This window comes from Paramormyrops kingsleyae, chromosome 4, assembly GCF_048594095.1.
Source record: "Paramormyrops kingsleyae isolate MSU_618 chromosome 4, PKINGS_0.4, whole genome shotgun sequence".
NCBI classification, from domain to species: Eukaryota; Metazoa; Chordata; class Actinopteri; order Osteoglossiformes; family Mormyridae; genus Paramormyrops; species Paramormyrops kingsleyae.
The window spans coordinates 45970700-45995691 of record NC_132800.1 but is presented as its reverse complement, the minus strand read 5'-3'; the positions used below and the strand labels follow the sequence as shown (position 1 = coordinate 45995691).

The 24992-nt window shown below is 57.6% G+C and overlaps 14 non-coding genes and 5 pseudogenes across 14 annotated transcripts; all 19 read left to right on the top strand.

The window, feature by feature from the left end:
• Position 1: 1 nt before the first annotated feature.
• On the top strand, positions 2–120 carry LOC140590057 (5S ribosomal RNA; annotated as a pseudogene).
• Positions 121–417: 297 nt separating this feature from the next.
• On the top strand, positions 418–536 carry LOC140589558 (5S ribosomal RNA). Its single transcript, XR_011990737.1, has one exon. It is a non-coding gene; the product is annotated as a 5S ribosomal RNA (ribosomal RNA).
• Positions 537–833: 297 nt separating this feature from the next.
• LOC140589697 (5S ribosomal RNA) lies at positions 834–952 on the top strand. Its single transcript, XR_011990876.1, has one exon. It is a non-coding gene; the product is annotated as a 5S ribosomal RNA (ribosomal RNA).
• A 297-nt stretch (positions 953–1249) lies between these two features.
• LOC140589412 (5S ribosomal RNA) lies at positions 1250–1368 on the top strand. The gene has a single exon (XR_011990591.1). It is a non-coding gene; the product is annotated as a 5S ribosomal RNA (ribosomal RNA).
• Positions 1369–1665: 297 nt separating this feature from the next.
• Positions 1666–1784, top strand: LOC140589720 (5S ribosomal RNA). Its single transcript, XR_011990899.1, has one exon. It is a non-coding gene; the product is annotated as a 5S ribosomal RNA (ribosomal RNA).
• Positions 1785–2081: 297 nt separating this feature from the next.
• LOC140589581 (5S ribosomal RNA) lies at positions 2082–2200 on the top strand. Its single transcript, XR_011990760.1, has one exon. It is a non-coding gene; the product is annotated as a 5S ribosomal RNA (ribosomal RNA).
• Positions 2201–2497: 297 nt separating this feature from the next.
• LOC140589580 (5S ribosomal RNA) lies at positions 2498–2616 on the top strand. Its single transcript, XR_011990759.1, has one exon. It is a non-coding gene; the product is annotated as a 5S ribosomal RNA (ribosomal RNA).
• A 297-nt stretch (positions 2617–2913) lies between these two features.
• Positions 2914–3032, top strand: LOC140589579 (5S ribosomal RNA). The gene has a single exon (XR_011990758.1). It is a non-coding gene; the product is annotated as a 5S ribosomal RNA (ribosomal RNA).
• A 297-nt stretch (positions 3033–3329) lies between these two features.
• Positions 3330–3448, top strand: LOC140589410 (5S ribosomal RNA). The gene has a single exon (XR_011990589.1). It is a non-coding gene; the product is annotated as a 5S ribosomal RNA (ribosomal RNA).
• A 297-nt stretch (positions 3449–3745) lies between these two features.
• On the top strand, positions 3746–3864 carry LOC140589409 (5S ribosomal RNA). Its single transcript, XR_011990588.1, has one exon. It is a non-coding gene; the product is annotated as a 5S ribosomal RNA (ribosomal RNA).
• A 297-nt stretch (positions 3865–4161) lies between these two features.
• LOC140589408 (5S ribosomal RNA) lies at positions 4162–4280 on the top strand. Its single transcript, XR_011990587.1, has one exon. It is a non-coding gene; the product is annotated as a 5S ribosomal RNA (ribosomal RNA).
• A 297-nt stretch (positions 4281–4577) lies between these two features.
• Positions 4578–4696, top strand: LOC140589407 (5S ribosomal RNA). Its single transcript, XR_011990586.1, has one exon. It is a non-coding gene; the product is annotated as a 5S ribosomal RNA (ribosomal RNA).
• A 7702-nt stretch (positions 4697–12398) lies between these two features.
• Positions 12399–12517, top strand: LOC140589789 (5S ribosomal RNA). Its single transcript, XR_011990968.1, has one exon. It is a non-coding gene; the product is annotated as a 5S ribosomal RNA (ribosomal RNA).
• Positions 12518–12797: 280 nt separating this feature from the next.
• On the top strand, positions 12798–12916 carry LOC140590265 (5S ribosomal RNA; annotated as a pseudogene).
• Positions 12917–13207: 291 nt separating this feature from the next.
• On the top strand, positions 13208–13316 carry LOC140590399 (5S ribosomal RNA; annotated as a pseudogene).
• A 297-nt stretch (positions 13317–13613) lies between these two features.
• On the top strand, positions 13614–13732 carry LOC140590324 (5S ribosomal RNA; annotated as a pseudogene).
• A 297-nt stretch (positions 13733–14029) lies between these two features.
• On the top strand, positions 14030–14148 carry LOC140589787 (5S ribosomal RNA). Its single transcript, XR_011990966.1, has one exon. It is a non-coding gene; the product is annotated as a 5S ribosomal RNA (ribosomal RNA).
• Positions 14149–14445: 297 nt separating this feature from the next.
• LOC140589662 (5S ribosomal RNA) lies at positions 14446–14564 on the top strand. The gene has a single exon (XR_011990841.1). It is a non-coding gene; the product is annotated as a 5S ribosomal RNA (ribosomal RNA).
• A 10169-nt stretch (positions 14565–24733) lies between these two features.
• On the top strand, positions 24734–24852 carry LOC140590195 (5S ribosomal RNA; annotated as a pseudogene).
• The last annotated feature ends 140 nt before the right edge of the window (positions 24853–24992 follow it).

The following is a 24992-nucleotide window of genomic DNA, read 5'->3' as shown; positions in this document are numbered from 1 at the left end:
CGCTTACGGCCATACCGTTCCGACTGCGCCCGATCTCGTCTGATCTCGGAAGCTAAGCGGGGCCGGGCTTGGTCAGTTCTTGGTTGGGAGGCTGCCTGGGAATACCAAGTGCCGTAAGCTTTTTCTTAGTTTCACCTTATCCAGAGGGCCCTGCGTCTTGCCACGAATGTAAAGATGTCACTACCCTTTCATTTCACAAATTACCTTTATTTGTACAAAGACGGCAGTCCCCGCCCACTTTTGCAGAAAGTACTCGTAGCAATCGTATACAACTCACCGATTTCTTCCTCATTTTAATAACGACTTTCTCAAAGACATCTTGACATCAATGCCGCATCGACGTCTGCTCTTCTCTCGGTGCGACTCTCAATAAACCCTCAACTGAAAACAAAAGTGCTGATTCTGGCCGCTTCCCTCGCTTACGGCCATACCGTTCCGACTGCGCCCGATCTCATCTGATCTCGGAAGCTAAGCGGGGCCGGGCTTGGTCAGTACTTGGTTGGGAGGCTGCCTGGGAATACCAAGTGCCGTAAGCTTTTTCTTAGTTTCACCTTATCCAGAGGGCCCTGCGTCTTGCCACGAATGTAAAGATGTCACTACCCTTTCATTTCACAAATTACCTTTATTTGTACAAAGACGGCAGTCCCCGCCCACTTTTGCAGAAAGTACTCGTAGCAATCGTATACAACTCACCGATTTCTTCCTCATTTTAATAACGACTTTCTCAAAGACATCTTGACATCAATGCCGCATCGACGTCTGCTCTTCTCTCGGTGCGACTCTCAATAAACCCTCAACTGAAAACAAAAGTGCTGATTCTGGCCGCTTCCCTCGCTTACGGCCATACCGTTCCGACTGCGCCCGATCTCGTCTGATCTCGGAAGCTAAGCGGGGCCGGGCTTGGTCAGTACTTGGTTGGGAGGCTGCCTGGGAATACCAAGTGCCGTAAGCTTTTTCTTAGTTTCACCTTATCCAGAGGGCCCTGCGTCTTGCCACGAATGTAAAGATGTCACTACCCTTTCATTTCACAAATTACCTTTATTTGTACAAAGACGGCAGTCCCCGCCCACTTTTGCAGAAAGTACTCGTAGCAATCGTATACAACTCACCGATTTCTTCTTCATTTTAATAACGACTTTCTCAAAGACATCTTGACATCAATGCCGCATCGACGTCTGCTCTTCTCTCGGTGCGACTCTCAATAAACCCTCAACTGAAAACAAAAGTGCTGATTCTGGCCGCTTCCCTCGCTTACGGCCATACCGTTCCGACTGCGCCCGATCTCGTCTGATCTCGGAAGCTAAGCGGGGCCGGGCTTGGTCAGTACTTGGTTGGGAGACTGCCTGGGAATACCAAGTGCCGTAAGCTTTTTCTTAGTTTCACCTTATCCAGAGGGCCCTGCGTCTTGCCACGAATGTAAAGATGTCACTACCCTTTCATTTCACAAATTACCTTTATTTGTACAAAGACGGCAGTCCCCGCCCACTTTTGCAGAAAGTACTCGTAGCAATCGTATACAACTCACCGATTTCTTCCTCATTTTAATAACGACTTTCTCAAAGACATCTTGACATCAATGCCGCATCGACGTCTGCTCTTCTCTCGGTGCGACTCTCAATAAAGCCTCAACTGAAAACAAAAGTGCTGATTCTGGCCGCTTCCCTCGCTTACGGCCATACCGTTCCGACTGCGCCCGATCTCGTCTGATCTCGGAAGCTAAGCGGGGCCGGGCTTGGTCAGTACTTGGTTGGGAGACTGCCTGGGAATACCAAGTGCCGTTAGCTTTTTCTTAGTTTCACCTTATCCAGAGGGCCCTGCGTCTTGCCACGAATGTAAAGATGTCACTACCCTTTCATTTCACAAATTACCTTTATTTGTACAAAGACGGCAGTCCCCGCCCACTTTTGCAGAAAGTACTCGTAGCAATCGTATACAACTCACCGATTTCTTCCTCATTTTAATAACGACTTTCTCAAAGACATCTTGACATCAATGCCGCATCGACGTCTGCTCTTCTCTCGGTGCGACTCTCAATAAACCCTCAACTGAAAACAAAAGTGCTGATTCTGGCCGCTTCCCTCGCTTACGGCCATACCGTTCCGACTGCGCCCGATCTCGTCTGATCTCGGAAGCTAAGCGGGGCCGGGCTTGGTCAGTACTTGGTTGGGAGACTGCCTGGGAATGCCAAGTGCCGTAAGCTTTTTCTTAGTTTCACCTTATCCAGAGGGCCCTGCGTCTTGCCACGAATGTAAAGATGTCACTACCCTTTCATTTCACAAATTACCTTTATTTGTACAAAGACGGCAGTCCCCGCCCACTTTTGCAGAAAGTACTCGTAGCAATCGTATACAACTCACCGATTTCTTCCTCATTTTAATAACGACTTTCTCAAAGACATCTTGACATCAATGCCGCATCGACGTCTGCTCTTCTCTCGGTGCGACTCTCAATAAACCCTCAACTGAAAACAAAAGTGCTGATTCTGGCCGCTTCCCTCGCTTACGGCCATACCGTTCCGACTGCGCCCGATCTCGTCTGATCTCGGAAGCTAAGCGGGGCCGGGCTTGGTCAGTACTTGGTTGGGAGACTGCCTGGGAATGCCAAGTGCCGTAAGCTTTTTCTTAGTTTCACCTTATCCAGAGGGCCCTGCGTCTTGCCACGAATGTAAAGATGTCACTACCCTTTCATTTCACAAATTACCTTTATTTGTACAAAGACGGCAGTCCCCGCCCACTTTTGCAGAAAGTACTCGTAGCAATCGTATACAACTCACCGATTTCTTCCTCATTTTAATAACGACTTTCTCAAAGACATCTTGACATCAATGCCGCATCGACGTCTGCTCTTCTCTCGGTGCGACTCTCAATAAAGCCTCAACTGAAAACAAAAGTGCTGATTCTGGCCGCTTCCCTCGCTTACGGCCATACCGTTCCGACTGCGCCCGATCTCGTCTGATCTCGGAAGCTAAGCGGGGCCGGGCTTGGTCAGTACTTGGTTGGGAGACTGCCTGGGAATGCCAAGTGCCGTAAGCTTTTTCTTAGTTTCACCTTATCCAGAGGGCCCTGCGTCTTGCCACGAATGTAAAGATGTCACTACCCTTTCATTTCACAAATTACCTTTATTTGTACAAAGACGGCAGTCCCCGCCCACTTTTGCAGAAAGTACTCGTAGCAATCGTATACAACTCACCGATTTCTTCCTCATTTTAATAACGACTTTCTCAAAGACATCTTGACATCAATGCCGCATCGACGTCTGCTCTTCTCTCGGTGCGACTCTCAATAAAGCCTCAACTGAAAACAAAAGTGCTGATTCTGGCCGCTTCCCTCGCTTACGGCCATACCGTTCCGACTGCGCCCGATCTCGTCTGATCTCGGAAGCTAAGCGGGGCCGGGCTTGGTCAGTACTTGGTTGGGAGACTGCCTGGGAATACCAAGTGCCGTAAGCTTTTTCTTAGTTTCACCTTATCCAGAGGGCCCTGCGTCTTGCCACGAATGTAAAGATGTCACTACCCTTTCATTTCACAAATTACCTTTATTTGTACAAAGACGGCAGTCCCCGCCCACTTTTGCAGAAAGTACTCGTAGCAATCGTATACAACTCACCGATTTCTTCCTCATTTTAATAACGACTTTCTCAAAGACATCTTGACATCAATGCCGCATCGACGTCTGCTCTTCTCTCGGTGCGACTCTCAATAAAGCCTCAACTGAAAACAAAAGTGCTGATTCTGGCCGCTTCCCTCGCTTACGGCCATACCGTTCCGACTGCGCCCGATCTCGTCTGATCTCGGAAGCTAAGCGGGGCCGGGCTTGGTCAGTACTTGGTTGGGAGACTGCCTGGGAATACCAAGTGCCGTAAGCTTTTTCTTAGTTTCACCTTATCCAGAGGGCCCTGCGTCTTGCCACGAATGTAAAGATGTCACTACCCTTTCATTTCACAAATTACCTTTATTTGTACAAAGACGGCAGTCCCCGCCCACTTTTGCAGAAAGTACTCGTAGCAATCGTATACAACTCACCGATTTCTTCCTCATTTTAATAACGACTTTCTCAAAGACATCTTGACATCAATGCCGCATCGACGTCTGCTCTTCTCTCGGTGCGACTCTCAATAAAGCCTCAACTGAAAACAAAAGTGCTGATTCTGGCCGCTTCCCTCGCTTACGGCCATACCGTTCCGACTGCGCCCGATCTCGTCTGATCTCGGAAGCTAAGCGGGGCCGGGCTTGGTCAGTACTTGGTTGGGAGACTGCCTGGGAATACCAAGTGCCGTAAGCTTTTTCTTAGTTTCACCTTATCCAGAGGGCCCTGCGTCTTGCCACGAATGTAAAGATGTCACTACCCTTTCATTTCACAAATTACCTTTATTTGTACAAAGACGGCAGTCCCCGCCCACTTTTGCAGAAAGTACTCGTAGCAATCGTATACAACTCACCGATTTCTTCCTCATTTTAATAACGACTTTCTCAAAGACATCTTGACATCAATGCCGCATCGACGTCTGCTCTTCTCTCGGTGCGACTCTCAATAAACCCTCAACTGAAAACAAAAGTGCTGATTCTGGCCGCTTCCCTCGCTTACGGCCATACCGTTCCGACTGCGCCCGATCTCGTCTGATCTCGGAAGCTAAGCGGGGCCGGGCTTGGTCAGTACTTGGTTGGGAGACTGCCTGGGAATACCAAGTGCCGTAAGCTTTTTCTTAGTTTCACCTTATCCAGAGGGCCCTGCGTCTTGCCACGAATGTAAAGATGTCACTACCCTTTCATTTCACAAATTACCTTTATTTGTACAAAGACGGCAGTCCCCGCCCACTTTTGCAGAAAGTACTCGTAGCAATCGTATACAACTCACCGATTTCTTCCTCATTTTAATAACGACTTTCTCAAAGACATCTTGACATCAATGCCGCATCGACGTCTGCTCTTCTCTCGGTGCGACTCTCAATAAAGCCTCAACTGAAAACAAAAGTGCTGATTCTGGCCGCTTCCCTCGCTTACGGCCATACCGTTCCGACTGCGCATGATCGTGCCTGATCCTGCGCGGCTCAGTGTGTGTGTGGTGGTGCGTGTGTGTGGTGGTGCTTTTTCTTGCCTTTGCAGTTCACTTGGTTTTCCGTTTCTTTCTCCGTTTTATTTAATAATTGTTTTGGTTTAGTTTTGCCTTGGTTAGCCTCCCCTCTCCCTGGCTGCTTCGTTGCGCCGGAGGGGGAGGCTTGTCACTCGTTTTGTGTGTCTTTTTTTGCATTTATTTCTGTTCGTTTGGTTTCCTTTGCGCGGTGCGCGTTTACTTCCGGGTTTGTCAATTAGGCTTTTTTTCGTTTCTTTCAGCGTTTCTTCAGTTTCTTTTTGCTCTGGTTCTGTTTTCCCTCTCCCTGGCCTTCTGTGAAGCCAGGGAGGGGAGCTTGTCATTCGTTTATTCGCCCCTGATTTGTGTTTTTCTTTTCGCCCTCCATTAGCTGTGCGCGTTTCTTTTCGGTTGTGGTTTGCTCCGGTTTCATTTGTGTTTGCATCACTGTTTGCTTTCTTTTCAGCCCCTGTTCGTTTCCCCTCTCCCTGGCCGTTTTATTGTGCTGGGGAGAGAGGCTTGTCATTCGGTTTGGGTTTGTTTTTTTTTTTCGCCGGTCTTTTGTTTTGCTTTTCACTTCCGTGTTTGGCGCGTCTATTATTTACCGGCTTTTTCTTTTCCCCCTTAATTGCCTGTTTGTTTTGTCCCCCGGGCTCCCTTCTTGGTTGCCCCCCCTCCTCCCCTTTATTGTGTGATCATGGCTGCTCAGCCGCAGCCATCCACGTCGCGTGCAGCCGCGGCTGCACGGGCGTACCGTGATGATGATGGTGATGACGTGTCGCGTGCAGCCGCGGCTGCACGGGCGCTGGATGCTGGAAGGGTTGATTCCCTGGATGATTTTAGTAAGGCGGACATGGAGGTAGATATGGCGGTGGAGCCGCCTGGTCTGGATGACCGGGGGCCCGGTGAGTGGGTGCAGGTCGTGTCTCGGAAGAGGGCGGCGGCGGCAGCGGCGGCTTCCGGGCCGGGAGTGGCGCCCGCCAAGGTAAGCAGTGGGGCCGGTGCTGGTGCTGGTGCGGGGGTCGGCGGTGCCGTCTCTCCACCCGACAGCTATGCCGGGAGGGTGGCTCAGGCCGGTCGGGCGCAGCGGGCAGGTGCAGGTGTGCGCGTGGGCACGGGGGTGCGTGCGGGTGTCCTGCGCCAGGGTGCGGCGCCACGAGGCGCCTGGGACGAGGGCCCTGCCCCAAAGGGGCCTTATACTAAGGAGGCCACTGCCTCCGTAGACTTGAGTGCGTTTGACAGCGTGCCTTTGCTGGAGGTGGCGAAGGCGATATTGTTGTTGGTGCCGAAGGACGCCCTGCTGGCCGTGTGCCCGGCCCCTAACGTGGCAGTGGAGGTTACCTTCACCGCCCCCGAATACATCGAGCTCATTGAGGGCGGCCTCACCGTACAGGGCAAGCTCTGCCCGGTCAGACGCCTCTGTCAGGCGGAGCGCGTGGTCTCCTTTCTGCACCTGCCTGCGTATGTGCCCGATCAGGTCATTCTCGATCGCCTTGCGGCATGGGGTGTGGAGCCCATCCTCCCGGTGCGCCGTCGGCTCCTGCCCGGCACTCGGGTCACTGACGGCACCCGCTGCGTCAGGGTGCGTTTCCCGGCCGGCGTGGTGTCCTTGCCCTACAGTGCCCGATTTGATACGGCCGAAGGGCCCCGCTACATTCGGGTCGCCCATGACAATCAGGTCCGCCTCTGTCGGATGTGCCTCCAGCCGGGGCACGTGGTGGCCGCCCGCCCCGCCCTCGTCTCTCACCCCGTCCCTTCCCGCAGCTCCGGCCGCGGGTGAAGTGCGCCCGGCGTCCCGGATGGCCGGGGGTGCGACTGTGGATGGCCCCCCTCCCCCAGCCCCCGCTCCCTCTTCCCCCCCCCCTCTGCCTCCATCTGCCGAGCCCCTGGCGTCGCCCTGGTCCGGCATTCCCCCCTTCGGCACTGATACCCTGCGTCAGCTCGATGCCCTGGACCCGGACCCCTTCGTCGCCCCGCGGTCCCAGACGGGTGCGGGCAAGGCCCCCGTGCATAAGCCTGGCAAGGCCAAGAACAAGCTCCGTTTTTGCATGGGGTCTAGGTCCGGGGCGTCCCATCAGCCCCCTCTGCCGGGCCTAGCCAACACTCTGCGGCGCCAGGAGGAGCGGCGGCAGTCGGCGGTGGCGGCCCTGGCGGCCATGCGTGCTGCGAGCCCGGGTCATGACGACAGCGGCGACACGGACTGATGCTTCATCGCCACACCCCCTTCATTGACTCATGTCTTCCTTTGGTTGTGTTGTCTTTCCGTGTGTATTGCTTTTCTGCTGCCCTGGTTTTGTTTTTGGTTTCTGTTTACATTATCCCGCCACCGTGTCCGTGTCGCCTTCTGCCCCTGCTATCGCCGCTGTCGTCCCCGCTTCACCCCGTCCCCTAGGTCCCGTGCGTTTTAATTGATTGCTCGTGTTTTATTGTGTTTTTTTTACGGCCCGCCTATTTAATGTATTTATGGTTCTTTTTATGGTTTCTTTTATTGTTCTTATTGTGTTGCTTGTCCCTTTTACCTGTGTGTTTCCCGCGACATCGCTCCACCATCCGGGTGGGTTAGTGGGGTGGTTGTCTGGGTGGGCCTGTTCGGCTGGGAGCGTCCCGCTTTTATCTGGGTATGTGTGGCTTTTACCTCCTGTGCCGGTGTCTTGTCTGTGTGATGTGTCCCCTGCCTGGTGCCTAACAGAGACTCTTTTATCCCAATGACACTGACTCTGACCTCCCTCAATGCCCGGGGGCTGCGCTCCTGGGCTAAGGCCCAGGCAGTTTTAACTTCGTGTAGTGACTCGTCCGTTGTGTGTTTGCAAGAGACTGGGTGGGATGGGCCTTTTATTGATAGAGTGCGGGACGCATGGTCGGGCGATGTCTTCTTCTCCACCGCCTCCGTCGGGCCAGGTGTCGTCGGTTGGGGTGTCGCGCTGCTCTGTCGCCGCCCGCGTGTCCAGTCGGCATCCCTGCTGTACTCGGACGGGGAGGGCAAGTGTCTGGCTGTCGGGCTCTGTCTGGAGGGGGGTTTCGCCTGCACCGTCGTGGTCGTGCACGCGCCCAATGACGGGGCCCGGTGTGCCTCCTTCTTCGACCGCCTGGCTGCCCGTGTGGCGCGGTGGCCCTGTCCTCTCGTGGTCGGGGACTTCAACATCTCCCTCTCTCGCCTGGATGTGCGGAGGGGGGCAGTCGTGCGGGCCGATGCGGGGCGAGCAGCTCTCCTCCGCTTGATGCGTGCCTGTCATCTCACGGACCTGTGGAGGGATCGCAACCCTGACCGTCGTGTCCTTTCCAGGACGCAGCGTGTCCGGGGCGTGATGCACGGCAGCAGGCTGGACTACGCTCTGGTGTCCCCTGCTGTCGCTGCCCGTGTCCGTACGGTGTGCTATCGGGAGTGTCTCGTGAGCGATCACGACTACTTTCTCTGCACGCTTGACTCTGGGGAGGTGCAGCGCGGGCGGGGCACGTGGATCCTCAACCCCTCCCTCTTAAGCGATGGTACCGTTACTGCTAAGGTGAGCTTCGCATTGTGGACTGGGGTGCGGTCGCCCCTGTTCTCCCTCGACATTCAGGCGGGGTGGGAATTGTTAAAGCGGGAGGTGGCGGCCGTTTTGCAGGCTGCCGGGAAGGCCGCAGCCGGACGCTTTCGGCAGAAGGAGCGCGCCTTGCTGCGTGATCTCCAGCTGGAACTGCTGGCGCTCGAGCAGGATGCAGGGGACCCCGTGCGGGTCTCGGCCCTGCAGGACGAGCTGGCTCTCCTCTCTGAGCGGAGGCACGCCGGGGCGGCGTTGCGGAGCGGGGTGCGTTTCGTCGCCCCTGGTGAGCTCTCTCCTCGCTATTTCAGGGCGATGGAGGAGTCCCGGGGGGCTGCGAGGCTGCTCCGTTCGGTGCGCTGCCCGGACGGCCAGTTGGTGTCCGACGCACCCGGTGTCCTGCGCGTCGTGCGGGACTACTGGGCCGCTATGTTCACCAGCGAGCGCATCGATCTGGACGCCCTCTCCCCCCTCACGGGGCTGATTGAGGCGCGCCTTTCGCCCGGGAGCGTCGCCCTGTGTGACGCCCCCTTGTCATGTGATGAGATTGGGGCAGCTATTGACCGGCTCCGGCCGCGAAAGTGTCCCGGCTCCGACGGCCTCACGGCAGACTTTTACAGGGTCTTTAAGGGGGAGCTGGTGCCCGTCTTGCAGGCCCTTTATAGTGACGTCCTCGCCCGCGGTGAGATGCACGGCACCATCCGGCTGGGTTTGATTAAGATGCTCTTTAAGCACACGGGAGACAGGGGGGAGCTGGCTAATTACAGGCCCCTCACCATGCTCAACACCGATTACAAGGTGTTGGCCTCGGTCTTGGCCTCCCGGCTCAGTCGGGTGCTGCCGTCCCTCATCCGCACCACCCAGACGTACGGGGTGACGGGCCGCACCATCCTGGACACTGTCCGGGATGTGCAGGCGGCGGTGGGTTTCATGGAGACGGCGGGTTCGCCCGGTTACTTGGTGAAGCTCGACTTCGCCAAGGCCTTTGACAGGGTCGAGCACGCCTACCTCCAGCGTGTGATGGAGGTCTTCGGCTTCGGCCCGGGCTTCCTGGCCTGGACGCGCCTCTTGTGCGCCTCCGCCATGACCGCGGTCGCCTGTAACGGCTACGTCACTGCGCCCTTCCGCATGACGCGTTCGGTGCGGCAGGGCTGCCCCCTGTCGGCCGCCTTGTACACCTTGGCGGTCGAGCCCCTCGGCCTCCTGGTGGCCGCCTCTCGTGGCATTGCTAGGGTGCCCATCGGCCCGACATGCTTCGCTCCGCCGGTCTTTCAGTACGCTGATGACACCACCCTGCTCGTGCCCGACGGGGCCAGCGTGGGGGCTGCGTTACGCAGCGTGCAGCAGTACTGTGACATCACTGGGGCCAGGGTCAACCTGCAGAAGTCGGTGTACCTGCGGCTCGGTTCGGCCGGGCCTCTGCCCGCCGAGCTGGGGCTGACTGAGGCCGAGGGGGACGTGCGCCTCCTGGGTGTTCTGCTCGGGAGGAGTGCGGACGATGCGACGGGGAGGATGTGGGACGATCTGACGGGTGGTGTGGAGCGGAGGCTGGCCGGGTGGTCGGGCCGTCTCCTCTCGCTGCAGCAGAAGGTGTTCCTGTTGAACGCAATGGTGTTGTCTGTGCTGTGGTTTCACCTGAGCGTCACTCACATGCCCCACGGACATTACGCCAGGCTGCGGAAGGCCGTCCTGCGCTTCCTCTGGGGGGGGGGCAGAGTCCTGGTGGCTTACGCTACCTTGATTGGCCCCCCTGCCGAGGGTGGCCTGGGCCTCCTGGACCCTCTGGTCCAGTCGAAGGCCCTGCGTGTGCGGATGTTGCGGGCCTTCCTGGACGAGAGTCGCCCCTCCCTGTGGAAGGCGGTGCTCTCGCTCCGGCTGGGACAGTGTGCGGGGAGGGAGCTGGCCGAGGACGCTCTTTGGATGCGTCTCCGGCCCGGCATGGTGCGTGGCATCCCCTCCTTCTACGCACACCTCCTCTTGGCGTGGGCTGAGTTCCAGGAGCACACTGTCGTGGTGCCTGAGGGGCGGCAGCTTCTGCTTCGGCAGCCGCTGCTGCTCAATCCGCGCGTCCTCTCCGGGGGGCGGCCCCTCGAGTTCCGGCACTGGTGGGAGGCTGGGGTGCGTCAGGTGCGAGACCTCTTTTATGAGGTGCGCCCTGGCTTCCTGCCTCCCGCGGCCGTCTATGACCAGGTCGAGGTTGTGGCCGAGAGGGCCTCCAGGGTCACTGTTGCCAGGCAGTGTCTGGCGGCGAGGGCTGCCCTCCCTGCTGCGTGGGTGCGTGACATTGAGCGGGCCGGCGGCCCCCGGGATGTGGCCCCCCGTTTCCCCGCGGTGTACGTGAGGCGGCTGTCCGGGTTGCTCGTCCCTTTCGGGGCGTGTGTCACCCGTGACTTTGCCCGCCTCTACAGGCAGCGCGCTTTTGTTGCCCCGGTGGCGCAGGCCTTTTGGAGCGCTCGCTTCCCCGCCCTGGGGCCTGACCTGTTGTGGGGGAACGTGCTGGTCTGCCCGGCGGACCCTGCCTTGGCCCTTTTCGACTTCAGACAGCGGCATCATGCCCTATGGTCAATGAGGTGGCTTCATAGACTGGGCTTCGCTGCGTCTCCGCTCTGCCCAGTGTGCCGGGATGTGGAGGAGGGCCTTACACACATGTTCTTTGGCTGTTCTCAGTTAGCTGATTTTATTGTGTGGGCTCTGGAGGTGGTGGACAGGATAGCCGGGGCGGTGGGGCCCGTGCCTGTTTTTACTGAGGCGGGGTGGCAGGTCATGTTCCTGTTTGGTGTTCCCAAGTCTCACCCCGCCAGCACCTTTCTTAATTTGTTTTTAGCCGTCGCGAGGTATGTTGTTTGGTTGAGGCGCAACAAGGCCCGCTATGAGCGCGTGGTTTTAGATCCCGTTTTAATGTGCCGCTATCGGCTGCGACTGGTTTTATCCAAGGTGTTTTTATTGTCTGCCGGGCCTCATGACATGCCCCGGTTCTTACGTGATTTTGTGCACCGGGTTCCGTTTGTGTCTGTTGTGGGTGGGCGTTTGGTTTGGGATGTGTTTTGAGGGTGGGCTGCTTGTTTTCTCTTGTTTTCGTGTTTTGGGTGGGTTGTTTGGGTTGTTTTTCTTGGGTTTGTCTGTGTGGGTGGGTTTCGTGCTGCTTGTTGTCCGTCTTCTGTGTTGTTTGTTGTTGGGGCTGTTGCTCCTTTTAATTGGCATTTTAGTGATTGGCTTTTATTGCTTGTGCTTTGTTTTTCTTTTTATTAAACTGCATACCTGCATGATGAGGACTGCTGCACCCTGTGAGTAGGGGTCTTGGAGCGCGGGCTTGCCCCGTTCCCTGGCCCCTCTCCCTGTACCGCCCCCCCTGCTGTGGTGTATGTGTGGCACTGTCGTTCTGAGTGGTTTAATAAAAAAAAAAAAAAAAAAAAAAAACTGCGCCCGATCTCGTCTGATCTCGGAAGCTAAGCGGGGCTGGGCTTGGTTAGTACTTGGTTGGGAGACTGCCTGGGATTACCAAGTGCCGTAAGCTTTTTCTTACTTTCACCTTATCCAGAAGGCCCTGCGTCTTGCCACGAATGTAAAGATGTCACTCCCCTTTCATTTCACAAATTACCTTTATTTGTACAACGACGGCAGTCCCCGCCCACTTTTGCAGAAAGTACTCGTAGCAATCGTATACAACTCACCGCTTTCTTCCTCATTTTAATAACGACTTTCTCAAAGACATCTTGACATCAATGCCGCATCGAAGTCTGCTCTTCTCTCGGTGCGACTCTCAATAAACCCTCAACTGAAAACAAAAGGGCTGATTCTGGCCGTTTCCCTCGCTTACGGCCATACCGTTCCGACTGCGCCCGATCTCGTCTGATCTCGGAAGCTAAGCGGGGCCGGGCTTGGTTAGTACTTGGTTGGGAGACTGCCTGGGATTACCAAGTGCCGTAAGCTTTTTCTTAATTTCACTTTATCCAGAGGGCCCTGCGTCTTGCCACGAATGTAAAGATATCACTCCCCTTTCATTTCACGAATTGCCTTTATTTGTACAACGACGGCAGTCCCAGCCCACTTTTGCAGAAAGTACTCGTAGCAATCGTATACAACTCACCGCTTTCTTCCTCATTTTAATAACGACTTTCTGAAAGACATCTTGACATCAATGTCGCATCGACGTCTGCTCTTCTCTCGGTGCGACTCTCAATAAACCGGGCTGATTCTGGCCACTCCCCTTGCTTACGGCCATACCGTTCCGACTGCGCCCGATCTCGTCTGATCTCGGAAGCTAAGCGGGGCCGGACTTGCTTACTACTTGGTTGGGAGACTGCCTGGGATTACCAAGTGCCGTAAGCTTTTTCTTAGTTTCACCTTATCCAGAGGGCCCTGCGTCTTGCCACGAATGTAAAGATGTCACTCCCCTTTCATTTCACAAATTACCTTTATTTGTACAAGGACGGTAGCCCACTTTTGCAGAAAGTACTCGTAGCAATCGAATACAACTCATCGCTTTCTTCCTCATTTTAAGAACGACTTTCTCAAAGACATCTTGACATCAATGCCGCATCGACGTCTGCTCTTCTCTCGGTGCGACTCTCAATAAACCCTCAACTGAAAACAAAAGGGCTGATTCTGGCCGCTTCCCTCACTTACGGCCATACCGTTTCGACTGCGCCCGATCTCGGAAGCTAAGCGGGGCCGGGCTTGGTTAGTACTTGGTTGGGAGACTGCCTGGGATTACCAAGTGCCGTAAGCTTTTTCTTACTTTCACTTTATCCAGAGGGCCCTGCGTCTTGCCACGAATGTAAAGATATCACTCCCCTTTCCTTTCACGAATTGCCTTTATTTGTACAACGACGGCAGTCCCAGCCCACTTTTGCAGAAAGTACTCGTAGCAATCGTATACAACTCACCGCTTTCTTCCTCATTTTAATAACGACTTTCTCAAAGACATCTTGACATCAATGGCGAATCGACGTCTGCTCTTCTCTCGGTGCGACTCTCAATAAACCCTCAACTGAAAACAAAAGGGCTGATTCTGGCAGCTTCCCTCGCTTACGGCCATACCGTTCCGACTGCGCGCGATCTCGTCTGGTCTCGGAAGCTAAGCGGGGCCGGGCTTTGTTAGTACTTGGTTGGGAGACTGCCTGGGATTGCCAAGTGCCGTAAGCTTTTTCTTACTTTCACTTTATCCAGAGGGCCCTGCGTCTTGCCACGAATTGAATGATGTCACTCCCCTTTCATTTCACAAATTACCTTTATTTGTACAAAGACGGCAGTCCCAGCCCAGTTTTGCAGAAAGTACTCATAGCAATCGTATACAACTCACCGCTTTCTTCCTCATTTTAATAACGACTTTCTCAAAGACATCTTGACATCAATGCCGCATCGACGTCTGCTCTTCTCTTGGTGCGACTCTCAATAAACCCTCAACTGAAAACAAAAGGGTTGATTCTGGCCGCTTCCCTCGCTTACGGCCATACCGTTCCGACTGCGCCCGATCTCGTCTGATCTCGGAAGCTAAGCGGGGCCGGGCTTGGTTAGTACTTGGTTGGGAGACTGCCTGGGATTACCAAGTGCCGTAAGCTTTTTCTTACTTTCACTTTATCCAGAGGGCCCTGCGTCTTGCCACGAATTGAAAGATGTCACTCCCCTTTCATTTCACAAATTACCTTTATTTGTACAACGACGGCAGTCCACGCCCACTTTTTCAGAAAGTACTCATAGCAATCGTATACAACTCACCGCTTTCTTCCTCATTTTAAGAACGACTTTCTCAAAGACATCTTGACATCAATGCCGCATCGACGTCTGCTCTTCTCTCGGTGCGACTCTCAATAAACCCTCAACTGAAAACAAAAGGGCTGTTTCTGGCCACTTCCCTCGCTTACGGCCATACCGTTCCGACTGCGCCCGATCTCGTCTGATCTCGGAAGCTAAGCGGGGCTGGGCTTGGTTAGTACTTGGTTGGGAGACTGCCTGGGATTACCAAGTGCCGTAAGCTTTTTCTTAATTTCACCTTATCCAGAGGGCCCTGCGTCTTGCCACGAATGTAAAGATGTCACTCCCCTTTCATTTCACAAATTACCTTTATTTGTACAACGACGGCAGTCCCCGCCCACTTTTGCAGAAAGTACTCATAGCAATCGTATACAACTCACCGCTTTCTTCCTCATTTTAATAACGACTTTCTGAAAGACATCTTGACATCAATGTCGCATCGACGTCTGCTCTTCTCTCGGTGCGACTCTCAATAAACCCTCAACTGAAGAGAAAAGGGCTGATTCTGGCCACTACCCTTGCTTACGGCCATACCGTTCCGACTGCGCATGATCGTGCCTGGTCCTGCGCGGCTCAGTGTGTGTGTGGTGGTGCTTTTTTTTGCCTTTGCAGTTCACTTGGTTTTCCGTTTCTTTCTCCGTTTTATTTAATAATTGTTTTGGTTTAGTTTTGCCTTGGCTAGCCTCCCCTCTCCCTGGCTGCTTCGTTGCGCCGGAGGGGGAGGCTTGTCACTCGTTTTGTGTGTCTTTTTTTGCATTTATTTCTGTTCGTTTGGTTTCCTTTGCGCGGTGCGCGTTTACTTCCGGGTTTGTCAATTAGGCTTTTTTTCGTTTATTTCAGCGTTTATTCCCTTTCTGTTTAGTCTGGTTCTGTTTTCCCTCTCCCTGGCCTCATTTTGGGCCGGGGGGGAGGCTTGTCACCCTTTATTTCGCCCCTGATTTGTGTTTTGTTTTCGCCCTCCGTTTCTGTGCGCGTTTTTCATCCGTTGTAGTTTGCTCTGGTTTATCTTATTTTTGGATCACTGTTTCTTTTCCTTTCTGCCCCAGTTCGTTTCCCCTCTCCCTGGCCGTTTTATTGTGCTAGGGAGAGAGGCTTGTCATTCGATTTTTTTTCGCCGGTCTTGTGTTTTGTTTTCCACTTCCGTGTTTTGCGCGTTTATTATTTACCGGCTTTTCTTTTTCCCCCTTGCTTGCTTGTTTGTTTTGTCCTCCGGGCTCCCTTGTTGGTTGCCCCCCCTCCTCCCCTTACTCGTTTGATCATGGCTGCTCAGCCGCAGCCATCCACGTCGCGTGCAGCCGCGGCTGCACGGGCGTTCCGTGATGATGATGGTGATGACGTGTCGCGTGCAGCCGCGGCTGCACGGGCGCTGGATACTGGTAGGGATTATTCCCTGGATGATTTTAGTAGGGTGGAAATGGAGGTAGATATGGCGGTGGAGCCGCCTGGTCTGGGTGACCAGGGGCCCGGTGAGTGGGTGAAGGTTGTTTCTCGTAAGAGGGCGGCGGCGGCGGCGGCGACGGCTTCCGGGTCGGGAGCGGCGCCCGCTAAGGTGAGCGGCGGGACCGGTGATGGTGCTGGTGCGGGGGTCGGCGGTGCCATCTCTCCGCCTGACAGCTATGCTGGGAGGGTGGCTCAGGCCGGTCGGGCGCAGCGGGCGGGTGCAGGTGTGCGCGTGGGCACGGGGGTGCGTGCGGGTGTCCTGCGCCAGGGTGCGGCGCCACGAGGCGCCTGGGACGAGGGCCCTGCCCCAAAGGGGCCTTATACTAAGGAGGCCACTGCCTCCGTAGACTTGAGTGCGTTTGACAGCGTGCCTTTGCTGGAGGTGGCGAAGGCGATATTGTTGTTGGTGCCGAAGGACGCCCTGCTGGCCGTGTGCCCGGCCCCTAACGTGGCAGTGGAGGTTACCTTCACCGCCCCCGAATACATCGAGCTCATTGAGGGCGGCCTCACCGTACAGGGCAAGCTCTGCCCGGTCAGACGCCTCTGTCAGGCGGAGCGCGTGGTCTCCTTTCTGCACCTGCCTGCGTATGTGCCCGATCAGGTCATCCTCGATCGCCTTGCGGCATGGGGTGTGGAGCCCATCCTCCCGGTGCGCCGTCGGCTCCTGCCCGGCACTCGGGTCACTGACGGCACCCGCTGCGTCAGGGTGCGTTTCCCGGCCGGCGTGGTGTCCTTGCCCTACAGTGCCCGATTTGACACGGCCGAGGGGCCCCGCTACATAAGGGTCGCCCATGACAATCAGGTCCGTCTCTGTCGGATGTGCCTCCAGCCGGGGCACGTGGTGGCCCAGTGCCCCCAGTACGTGTGCCGTGTCTGCGGGCTGCAGGGGCACTACGCCCGTGACTGTGTTGCCGCCCGCTGTGCCGGCTGCCGCAAGGCCGCCGCCCTGTGCACCTGCCCTGGCGCCCCTGGTCGGGACGGGCCGGCCTCCGCTGCCGGGGACGGGGTTGACCCGGGCTCTCACGCTGGGGGGGACGAGGGGGTGTCTCTCCTTCCGCCCCAGGTCCCCAGTACTGCTGCCGCCATCGCCATGCCTTCGACACCCCCTGTGGCTGCTGCCGCTGACTGCCTGGATCCTGTGACGAACAACCGCCTCGCTGCTCCTGTGGCTGGCTCAGGGGGAGAGGTGAGTGGGGGTCCCGTTGTGGGGGTGGACGCTGTGCCCTTTGGGGGGGCTGGAGACCCCCCGGCCGCACAGGACCTCCTTGGGGCGTCGGGCGTTGAGGACATGGAGCTGCGGTCCCCGTGGAGCTGCCAGTGCCCTTGCCTGTCTCCCAGTCCCTGTTTTCGGAGCCCCCGCCCGCCCCGCCCTCGTCTCTCACCCCGTCCCTTCCCGCAGCTCGGGCCGCGGGTGAAGTGCGCCCGGCGTCCCGGATGGCCGGGGGTGAGACTGTGGATGGCCCCCCTCCCCCAGCCCCCGCTCCCTCTTCCCCCCCCCCTCTGCCTCCATCCGTCCAGCCCCTGGCGTCGCCCTGGTCCGGCATTCCCCCCTTCGGCACTGATACCCTGCGTCAGCTGGATGCCCTGGACCCGGACCCCTTCGTCACCCAACGGACCCAGCCCGACTCGGGAAAGGCCCCGGTGAATAAGCTTGGCAAGGCCAGGCACAAGCTCCGTTTTTGTATGGGGTCTAGGTCCGGGGCGTCTCATCAGCCCCCCCTGCCGGGCCTCACCAACACCCTGCGGCGCCAGGAGGAGCGGCGGCGGTCGGCGGTGGTGGCCTTGGCGGCCCTGCGTGCTGCGAGCCCGGGTCATGACGACAGCGGCGACACGGACTGATGTTCCTTTGCCAACCCCCTTCATTGACTCCTGTTTCCCGTGGTTCTTGTCTTTTCTTGTGTTTTGCTTTTCTGCCGCCCCGGTTTTGTTTATTTGGTTTTTTGTTTTCATTGTACCATCACCGTGTCCGTGTCGCCTTTTGCCCCCTCTGCTAACGCTGCTGTCGTCCCCGTTTCTCCCCGTCCCCTAGGTCCCGTGCGTTTTAATTGATTGCTTGTGTTTTATTGTGTTCTATTACGGCCCGCCTATTTATTGTATTTATGGTTCTTTTTATGGTTTCTTTTATTGTTCTTATTGTGTTGCTTGTCCCTTTTACCTGTGTGATTCCCGCGACATCGCTCCACCATCAGGGTGGGTTAGTGGGGTGGTTGTCTGGGTGGGCCTGTTTGGCTGGGAGCGTCCCGCTTTTATCTGGGTATGTGTGGCTTTTACCTCCTGTGCCGGTGTCTTGTCTGTGTGATGTGTCCCCTGCCTGGTGCCTAACAGAGACTCTTTTATCCCAATGACACTGACTCTGACCTCCCTCAATGCCCGGGGGCTGCGCTCCTGGGCTAAGGCCCAGGTAGTTTTAACTTCGTGTTGTGACTCGTCCGTTGTGTGTTTGCAAGAGACTGGGTGGGATGGGCCTTTTATTGATAGAGTGCGGGACGCATGGTCGGGCGATGTCTTCTTCTCCACTGCCTCCGTCGGGCCAGGTGTCGTCGGTTGGGGTGTCGCGCTGCTCTGTCGCCGCCCGCGTGTCCAGTCGGCATCCCTGCTGTACTCGGACGGGGAGGGCAAGTGTCTGGCTGTCGGGCTCTGTCTGGAGGGGGGTTTCGCCTGCACCGTCGTGGTCGTGCACGCGCCCAATGACGGGGCCCGGTGTGCCTCCTTCTTCGACCGCCTGGCTGCCCGTGTGGCGCGGTGGCCCTGTCCTCTCGTGGTCGGGGACTTCAACATCTCCCTCTCTCGCCTGGACGTGCGGAGGGGGGCAGTCGTGCGGGCCGATGCGGGGCGAGCAGCTCTCCTCCGCTTGATGCGTGCCTGTCATCTCACGGACCTGTGGAGGGATCGCAACCCTGACCGTCGTGTCCTTTCCAGGACGCAGCGTGTCCGGGGCGTGATGCACGGCAGCAGGCTGGACTACGCTCTGGTGTCCCCTGCTGTCGCTGCCCGTGTCCGTACGGTGTGCTATCAGGAGTGTCTCGTGAGCGATCACGACTACTTCCTCTGCACGCTTGACTCTGGGGAGGTGCAGCGCGGGCGGGGCACGTGGATCCTCAACCCCTCCCTCTTAAGCGATGGTACCGTTACTGCTAAGGTGAGCTTCGCATTGTGGACTGGGGTGCGGTCGCCCCTGTTCTCCCTCGACATTCAGGCGGGGTGGGAATTGTTAAAGCGGGAGGTGGCGGCCGTTTTGCAGGCTGCCGGGAAGGCCGCAGCCGGACGCTTTCGGCAGGGGGAGCGCGCCTTGCTGCGTGATCTCCAGCTGGAACTGCTGGCGCTCGAGCAGGATGCAGGGGACCCCGTGCGGGTCTCGGCCCTGCAGGACGAGCTGGCTCTCCTCTCTGAGCGGAGGCACGCCGGGGCGGCGTTGCGGAGCGGGGTGCGTTTCGTCGCCCCTGGTGAGCTCTCTCCTCGCTATTTCAGGGCGCTGGAGGAGTCCCGGGGGGCTGCGAGGCTGCTCCGTTCGGTGCGCTGCCCGGACGGCCAGTTGGTGTCCGACGCACCCGGTGTCCTGCGCGTCGTGCGGGACTACTGGGCCGCTATGTTCACCAGCGAGCGCATCGATCTGGACGCCCTCTCCCCCCTCACGGGGCTGATTGAGGCGCGCCTCTCGCCCGAGAGCGTCGCCCTGTGTGACGCCCCCTTGTCCTGTGATGAGATCGGGGCAGCCATTGACCGGCTCCGGCCGCGAAAGTGTCCCGGCTCCGACGGCCTCACGGCAGACTTTTACAGGGTCTTTAAGGGGGAGCTGGTGCCCATCTTGCAGGCCCTTTATAGTGACGTCCTCGCCCGCGGTGAGATGCACGGCACCATCCGGCTGGGTTTGATTAAGATGCTCTTTAAGCACACGGGAGACAGGGGGGAGCTGGCTAATTACAGGCCCCTCACCATGCTCAACACCGATTACAAGGTGTTGGCCTCGGTCTTGGCCTCCCGGCTCAGTCGGGTGCTGCCGTCCCTCATCCGCACCACCCAGACGTACGGGGTGACGGGCCGCACCATCCTGGACACTGTCCGGGATGTGCAGGCGGCGGTGGGTTTCATGGAGACGGCGGGTTCGCCCGGTTACTTGGTGAAGCTCGACTTCGCCAAGGCCTTTGACAGGGTCGAGCACGCCTACCTCCAGCGTGTGATGGAGGTCTTCGGCTTCGGCCCGGGCTTCCTGGCCTGGACGCGCCTCTTGTGCGCCTCCGCCATGACCGCGGTCGCCTGTAACGGCTACGTCACTGCGCCCTTCCGCATGACGCGTTCGGTGCGGCAGGGCTGCCCCCTGTCGGCCGCCTTGTACACCTTGGCGGTCGAGCCCCTCGGCCTCCTGGTGGCCGCCTCTCGTGGCATTGCTAGGGTGCCCATCGGCCCGACATGCTTCGCTCCGCCGGTCTTTCAGTACGCTGATGACACCACCCTGCTCGTGCCCGACGGGGCCAGCGTGGGGGCTGCGTTACGCAGCGTGCAGCAGTACTGTGACATCACTGGGGCCAGGGTCAACCTGCAGAAGTCGGTGTACCTGCGGCTCGGTTCGGCCGGGCCTCTGCCCGCCGAGCTGGGGCTGACTGAGGCCGAGGGGGACGTGCGTCTCCTGGGCGTTCTGCTCGGAAGGAGTGCGGACGATGCGACGGGGAGGATGTGGGACGATCTGACGGGTGGTGTGCAGCGGCGGCTGGCCGGGTGGTCGGGCCGTCTCCTCTCGCTGCAGCAGAAGGTGTTCCTGTTGAACGCAATGGTGTTGTCTGTGCTGTGGTTTCACCTGAGCGTCACTCACATGCCCCACGGACATTACGCCAGGCTGCGGAAGGCCATCCTGCGCTTCCTCTGGGGAGGGGGCAGAGTCATGGTGGCTTACGCTACCTTGATTGGCCCCCCTGCCGAGGGTGGCCTGGGCCTCCTGGACCCTCTGGTCCAGTCGAAGGCCCTGTGTGTCCGGATGTTGCAAGCCTTCCTGGACGAGAGCCGCCCCTCCCTGTGGAAGGTGGTGCTCTCGCTCCGGCTGGGACAGTGTGCGGGGAGGGAGCTGGCCGAAGACGCTCTTTGGATGCGTCTTCGGCCCGGCATGGTGCGTGGCATCCCCTCCTTCTACGCACACCTCCTCTTGGCGTGGGCTGAGTTCCAGGAGCACACTGTCGTGGTGCCTGAGGGGCGGCAGCTTCTGCTTCGGCAGCCGCTGCTGCTCAACCCGCGCGTCCTCTCCGGGGGGCGGCCCCTCGAGTTCCGGCACTGGTGGGAGGCTGGGGTGCGTCAGGTGCGAGACCTCTTTTATGAGGTGCGCCCTGGCTTCCTGCCTCCCGCGGCCGTCTATGACCAGGTCGAGGCTGTGGCCGAGAGGGCCTCCAGGGTCACTGTTGCCAGGCAGTGTCTGGCGGCGAGGGCTGCCCTCCCTGCTGCGTGGGTGCGTGACATTGAGCGGGCCGGCGGCCCCCGGGATGTGGCCCCCCGTTTCCCCGCGGTGTATGTGAGGCGGCTGTCCGGGTCCCTCGCCCCTTTGGGGGCGTGTGTGACCCGTGACTTTGCCCGCCTCTACAGGCAGCGTGCTTTTGTTACCCCGGTGGCGCAGGCCTTTTGGAGCGCTCGCTTCCCCGCCCTGGGGCCTGACCTGTTGTGGGGGAACGTGCTGGTCTGCCCGGCGGACCCTGCCCTGGCCCTTTTCGACTACAGACAGCGGCACAACGCCCTATGGTCAATGTCGTGGCTTCATAGACTGGGCTTCGCCGCGTCTCCGCTCTGCCCAGTGTGCCGGGATGTGGAGGAGGGCCTTACGCACATGTTCTTTGGCTGTTCACAGTTAGCTGATTTCATTGTGTGGGCTCTGGAGGTGGTGGACAGGATAGCCGGGGCGGTGGGGCCCGTGCCTGTTTTTACTGAGGCGGGGTGGCAGGTCATGCTCCTGTTTGGTGTCCCCAAGGTCCACCCCGCCAGCACCTTTCTTAACTTGTTTTTAGCAGTCGCTAAATATGTTGTTTGGTTGCGGCGCAACAAGGCCCGCTATGAGCGCGTGGTTTTAGATCCTGTTTTAATGTGCCGCTATCGGCTGCGACTGGTTTTATCTAAGGTGTTTTTATTGTCTGCCGGGCCTCATGACATGCCCCGGTTCTTAAGTGATTATGTGCACCGGGTTCCTTTTGTGTCTGTTGTGGGTGGGCGGTTGGTTTGGGATGTGTTTTGAGGGTGGGTTGCTTGTTTTCTCTTGTTTTTCTGTTTTGGGTGGGTTGCTTGGGTTGTTTTTCTTGGGTTTGTCTGTGTGGGTGGGTCGTGTGCTGCTTGTTGTCCGTCTTCTGTGTTGTTCGATGTTCGATGGCCTCCTGGTGGCCGCCTCTCGTGGCATTGCTAGGGTGCCCATCGGCCCGACATGCTTCGCTCCGCCGGTCTTTCAGTACGCTGATGACACCACCCTGCTCGTGCCCGACGGGGCCAGCGTGGGGGCTGCGTTACGCAGCGTGCAGCAGTACTGTGACATCACTGGGGCCAGGGTCAACCTGCAGAAGTCGGTGTACCTGCGGCTCGGTTCGGCCGGGCCTCTGCCCGCCGAGCTGGGGCTGACTGAGGCCGAGGGGGACGTGCGTCTCCTGGGCGTTCTGCTCGGAAGGAGTGCGGACGATGCGACGGGGAGGATGTGGGACGATCTGACGGGTGGTGTGGAGCGGCGGCTGGCCGGGTGGTCGGGCCGTCTCCTCTCGCTGCAGCAGAAGGTGTTCCTGTTGAACGCAATGGTGTTGTCTGTGCTGTGGTTTCACCTGAGCGTCACTCACATGCCCCACGGACATTACGCCAGGCTGCGGAAGGCCATCCTGCGCTTCCTCTGGGGAGGGGGCAGAGTCATGGTGGCTTACGCTACCTTGATTGGCCCGCCTGCCGAGGGTGGCCTGGGCCTCCTGGACCCTCTGGTCCAGTCGAAGGCCCTGTGTGTCCGGATGTTGCAAGCCTTCCTGGACGAGAGCCGCCCCTCCCTGTGGAAGGTGGTGCTCTCGCTCCGGCTGGGACAGTGTGCGGGGAGGGAGCTGGCCGAAGACGCTCTTTGGATGCGTCTTCGGCCCGGCATGGTGCGTGGCATCCCCTCCTTCTACGCACACCTCCTCTTGGCGTGGGCTGAGTTCCAGGAGCACACTGTCGTGGTGCCTGAGGGGCGGCAGCTTCTGCTTCGGCAGCCGCTGCTGCTCAACCCGCGCGTCCTCTCCGGGGGGCGGCCCCTCGAGTTCCGGCACTGGTGGGAGGCTGGGGTGCGTCAGGTGCGAGACCTCTTTTATGAGGTGCGCCCTGGCTTCCTGCCTCCCGCGGCCGTCTATGACCAGGTCGAGGCTGTGGCCGAGAGGGCCTCCAGGGTCACTGTTGCCAGGCAGTGTCTGGCGGCGAGGGCTGCCCTCCCTGCTGCGTGGGTGCGTGACATTGAGCGGGCCGGCGGCCCCCGGGATGTGGCCCCCCGTTTCCCCGCGGTGTATGTGAGGCGGCTGTCCGGGTCCCTCGCCCCTTTGGGGGCGTGTGTGACCCGTGACTTTGCCCGCCTCTACAGGCAGCGTGCTTTTGTTACCCCGGTGGCGCAGGCCTTTTGGAGCGCTCGCTTCCCCGCCCTGGGGCCTGACCTGTTGTGGGGGAACGTGCTGGTCTGCCCGGCGGACCCTGCCCTGGCCCTTTTCGACTACAGACAGCGGCACAACGCCCTATGGTCAATGTCGTGGCTTCATAGACTGGGCTTCGCCGCGTCTCCGCTCTGCCCAGTGTGCCGGGATGTGGAGGAGGGCCTTACGCACATGTTCTTTGGCTGTTCACAGTTAGCTGATTTCATTGTGTGGGCTCTGGAGGTGGTGGACAGGATAGCCGGGGCGGTGGGGCCCGTGCCTGTTTTTACTGAGGCGGGGTGGCAGGTCATGCTCCTGTTTGGTGTCCCCAAGGTCCACCCCGCCAGCACCTTTCTTAACTTGTTTTTAGCAGTCGCTAAATATGTTGTTTGGTTGCGGCGCAACAAGGCCCGCTATGAGCGCGTGGTTTTAGATCCTGTTTTAATGTGCCGCTATCGGCTGCGACTGGTTTTATCTAAGGTGTTTTTATTGTCTGCCGGGCCTCATGACATGCCCCGGTTCTTAAGTGATTATGTGCACCGGGTTCCTTTTGTGTCTGTTGTGGGTGGGCGGTTGGTTTGGGATGTGTTTTGAGGGTGGGTTGCTTGTTTTCTCTTGTTTTTCTGTTTTGGGTGGGTTGCTTGGGTTGTTTTTCTTGGGTTTGTCTGTGTGGGTGGGTCGTGTGCTGCTTGTTGTCCGTCTTCTGTGTTGTTCGATGTTGGGGCTGTTGCTCCTTTTAATTGGCATTTTTATTGTTTGATTGGCTTTTATTGATTATGCCTGGTCTTTTTCTTTTTATTAAACTTCACGCCTGCATGATGAAGACTGCTGCACCCTGTGAGTAGGGGTCTTGGAGCGTGGGCTTGCCCCGTTCCCTGGCCCCTTTCCCTGTACCGCCCCCTGCTGTGGTGTATGTGTGGCACTGTCGTTCTGAGTGGTTTAATAAAAAAAAAAAAAAAAAAAAAACTGCGCCCGATCTCGTCTGATCTCGGAAGCTAAGCGGGGCCGGGCTTGGTTAGTACTTGGTTGGGAGACTGCCTGGGAATACCAAGTGCCGTAAGCTTTTTCTTAGTTTCACCTTATCCAGAGGGCCCTGCGTCTTGCCACGAATTGAAAGATGTCACTCCCTTTTCATTTCACAAATTACCTTTATTTGTACAACGACGGCAGTCCCAGCCCACTTTTGCAGAAAGTACTCGTAGCAATCGTATACAACTCACCGCTTTCTTCCTCATTTTAAGAACGACTTTCTCAAAGACATCTTGACATCAATGCCGCATCGACGTCTGCTCTTCTCTCGGTGCGACTCTCAATAAACCCTCAACTGAAAACAAAAGGGCTGATTCTGGCCGCTTCCCTCGCTTACGGCCATACCGTTCCGACTGCGCCCGATCTCGTCTGATCTCGGAAGCTAAGCGGGGCCGGGCTTGGTTGGTACTTGGTTGGGAGACTGCCTGGGATTACCAAGTGCCGTAGACTTTTTCTTACTTTCACTTTTTCCAGAGGGCCCTGCGTCTTGCCACGAAATGAACGATGTCACTCCCCTTTCATTTCACAAATTACCTTTATTTGTACAACGACGGCAGTCCCAGCCCACTTTTGCAGAAAGTACTCGTAGC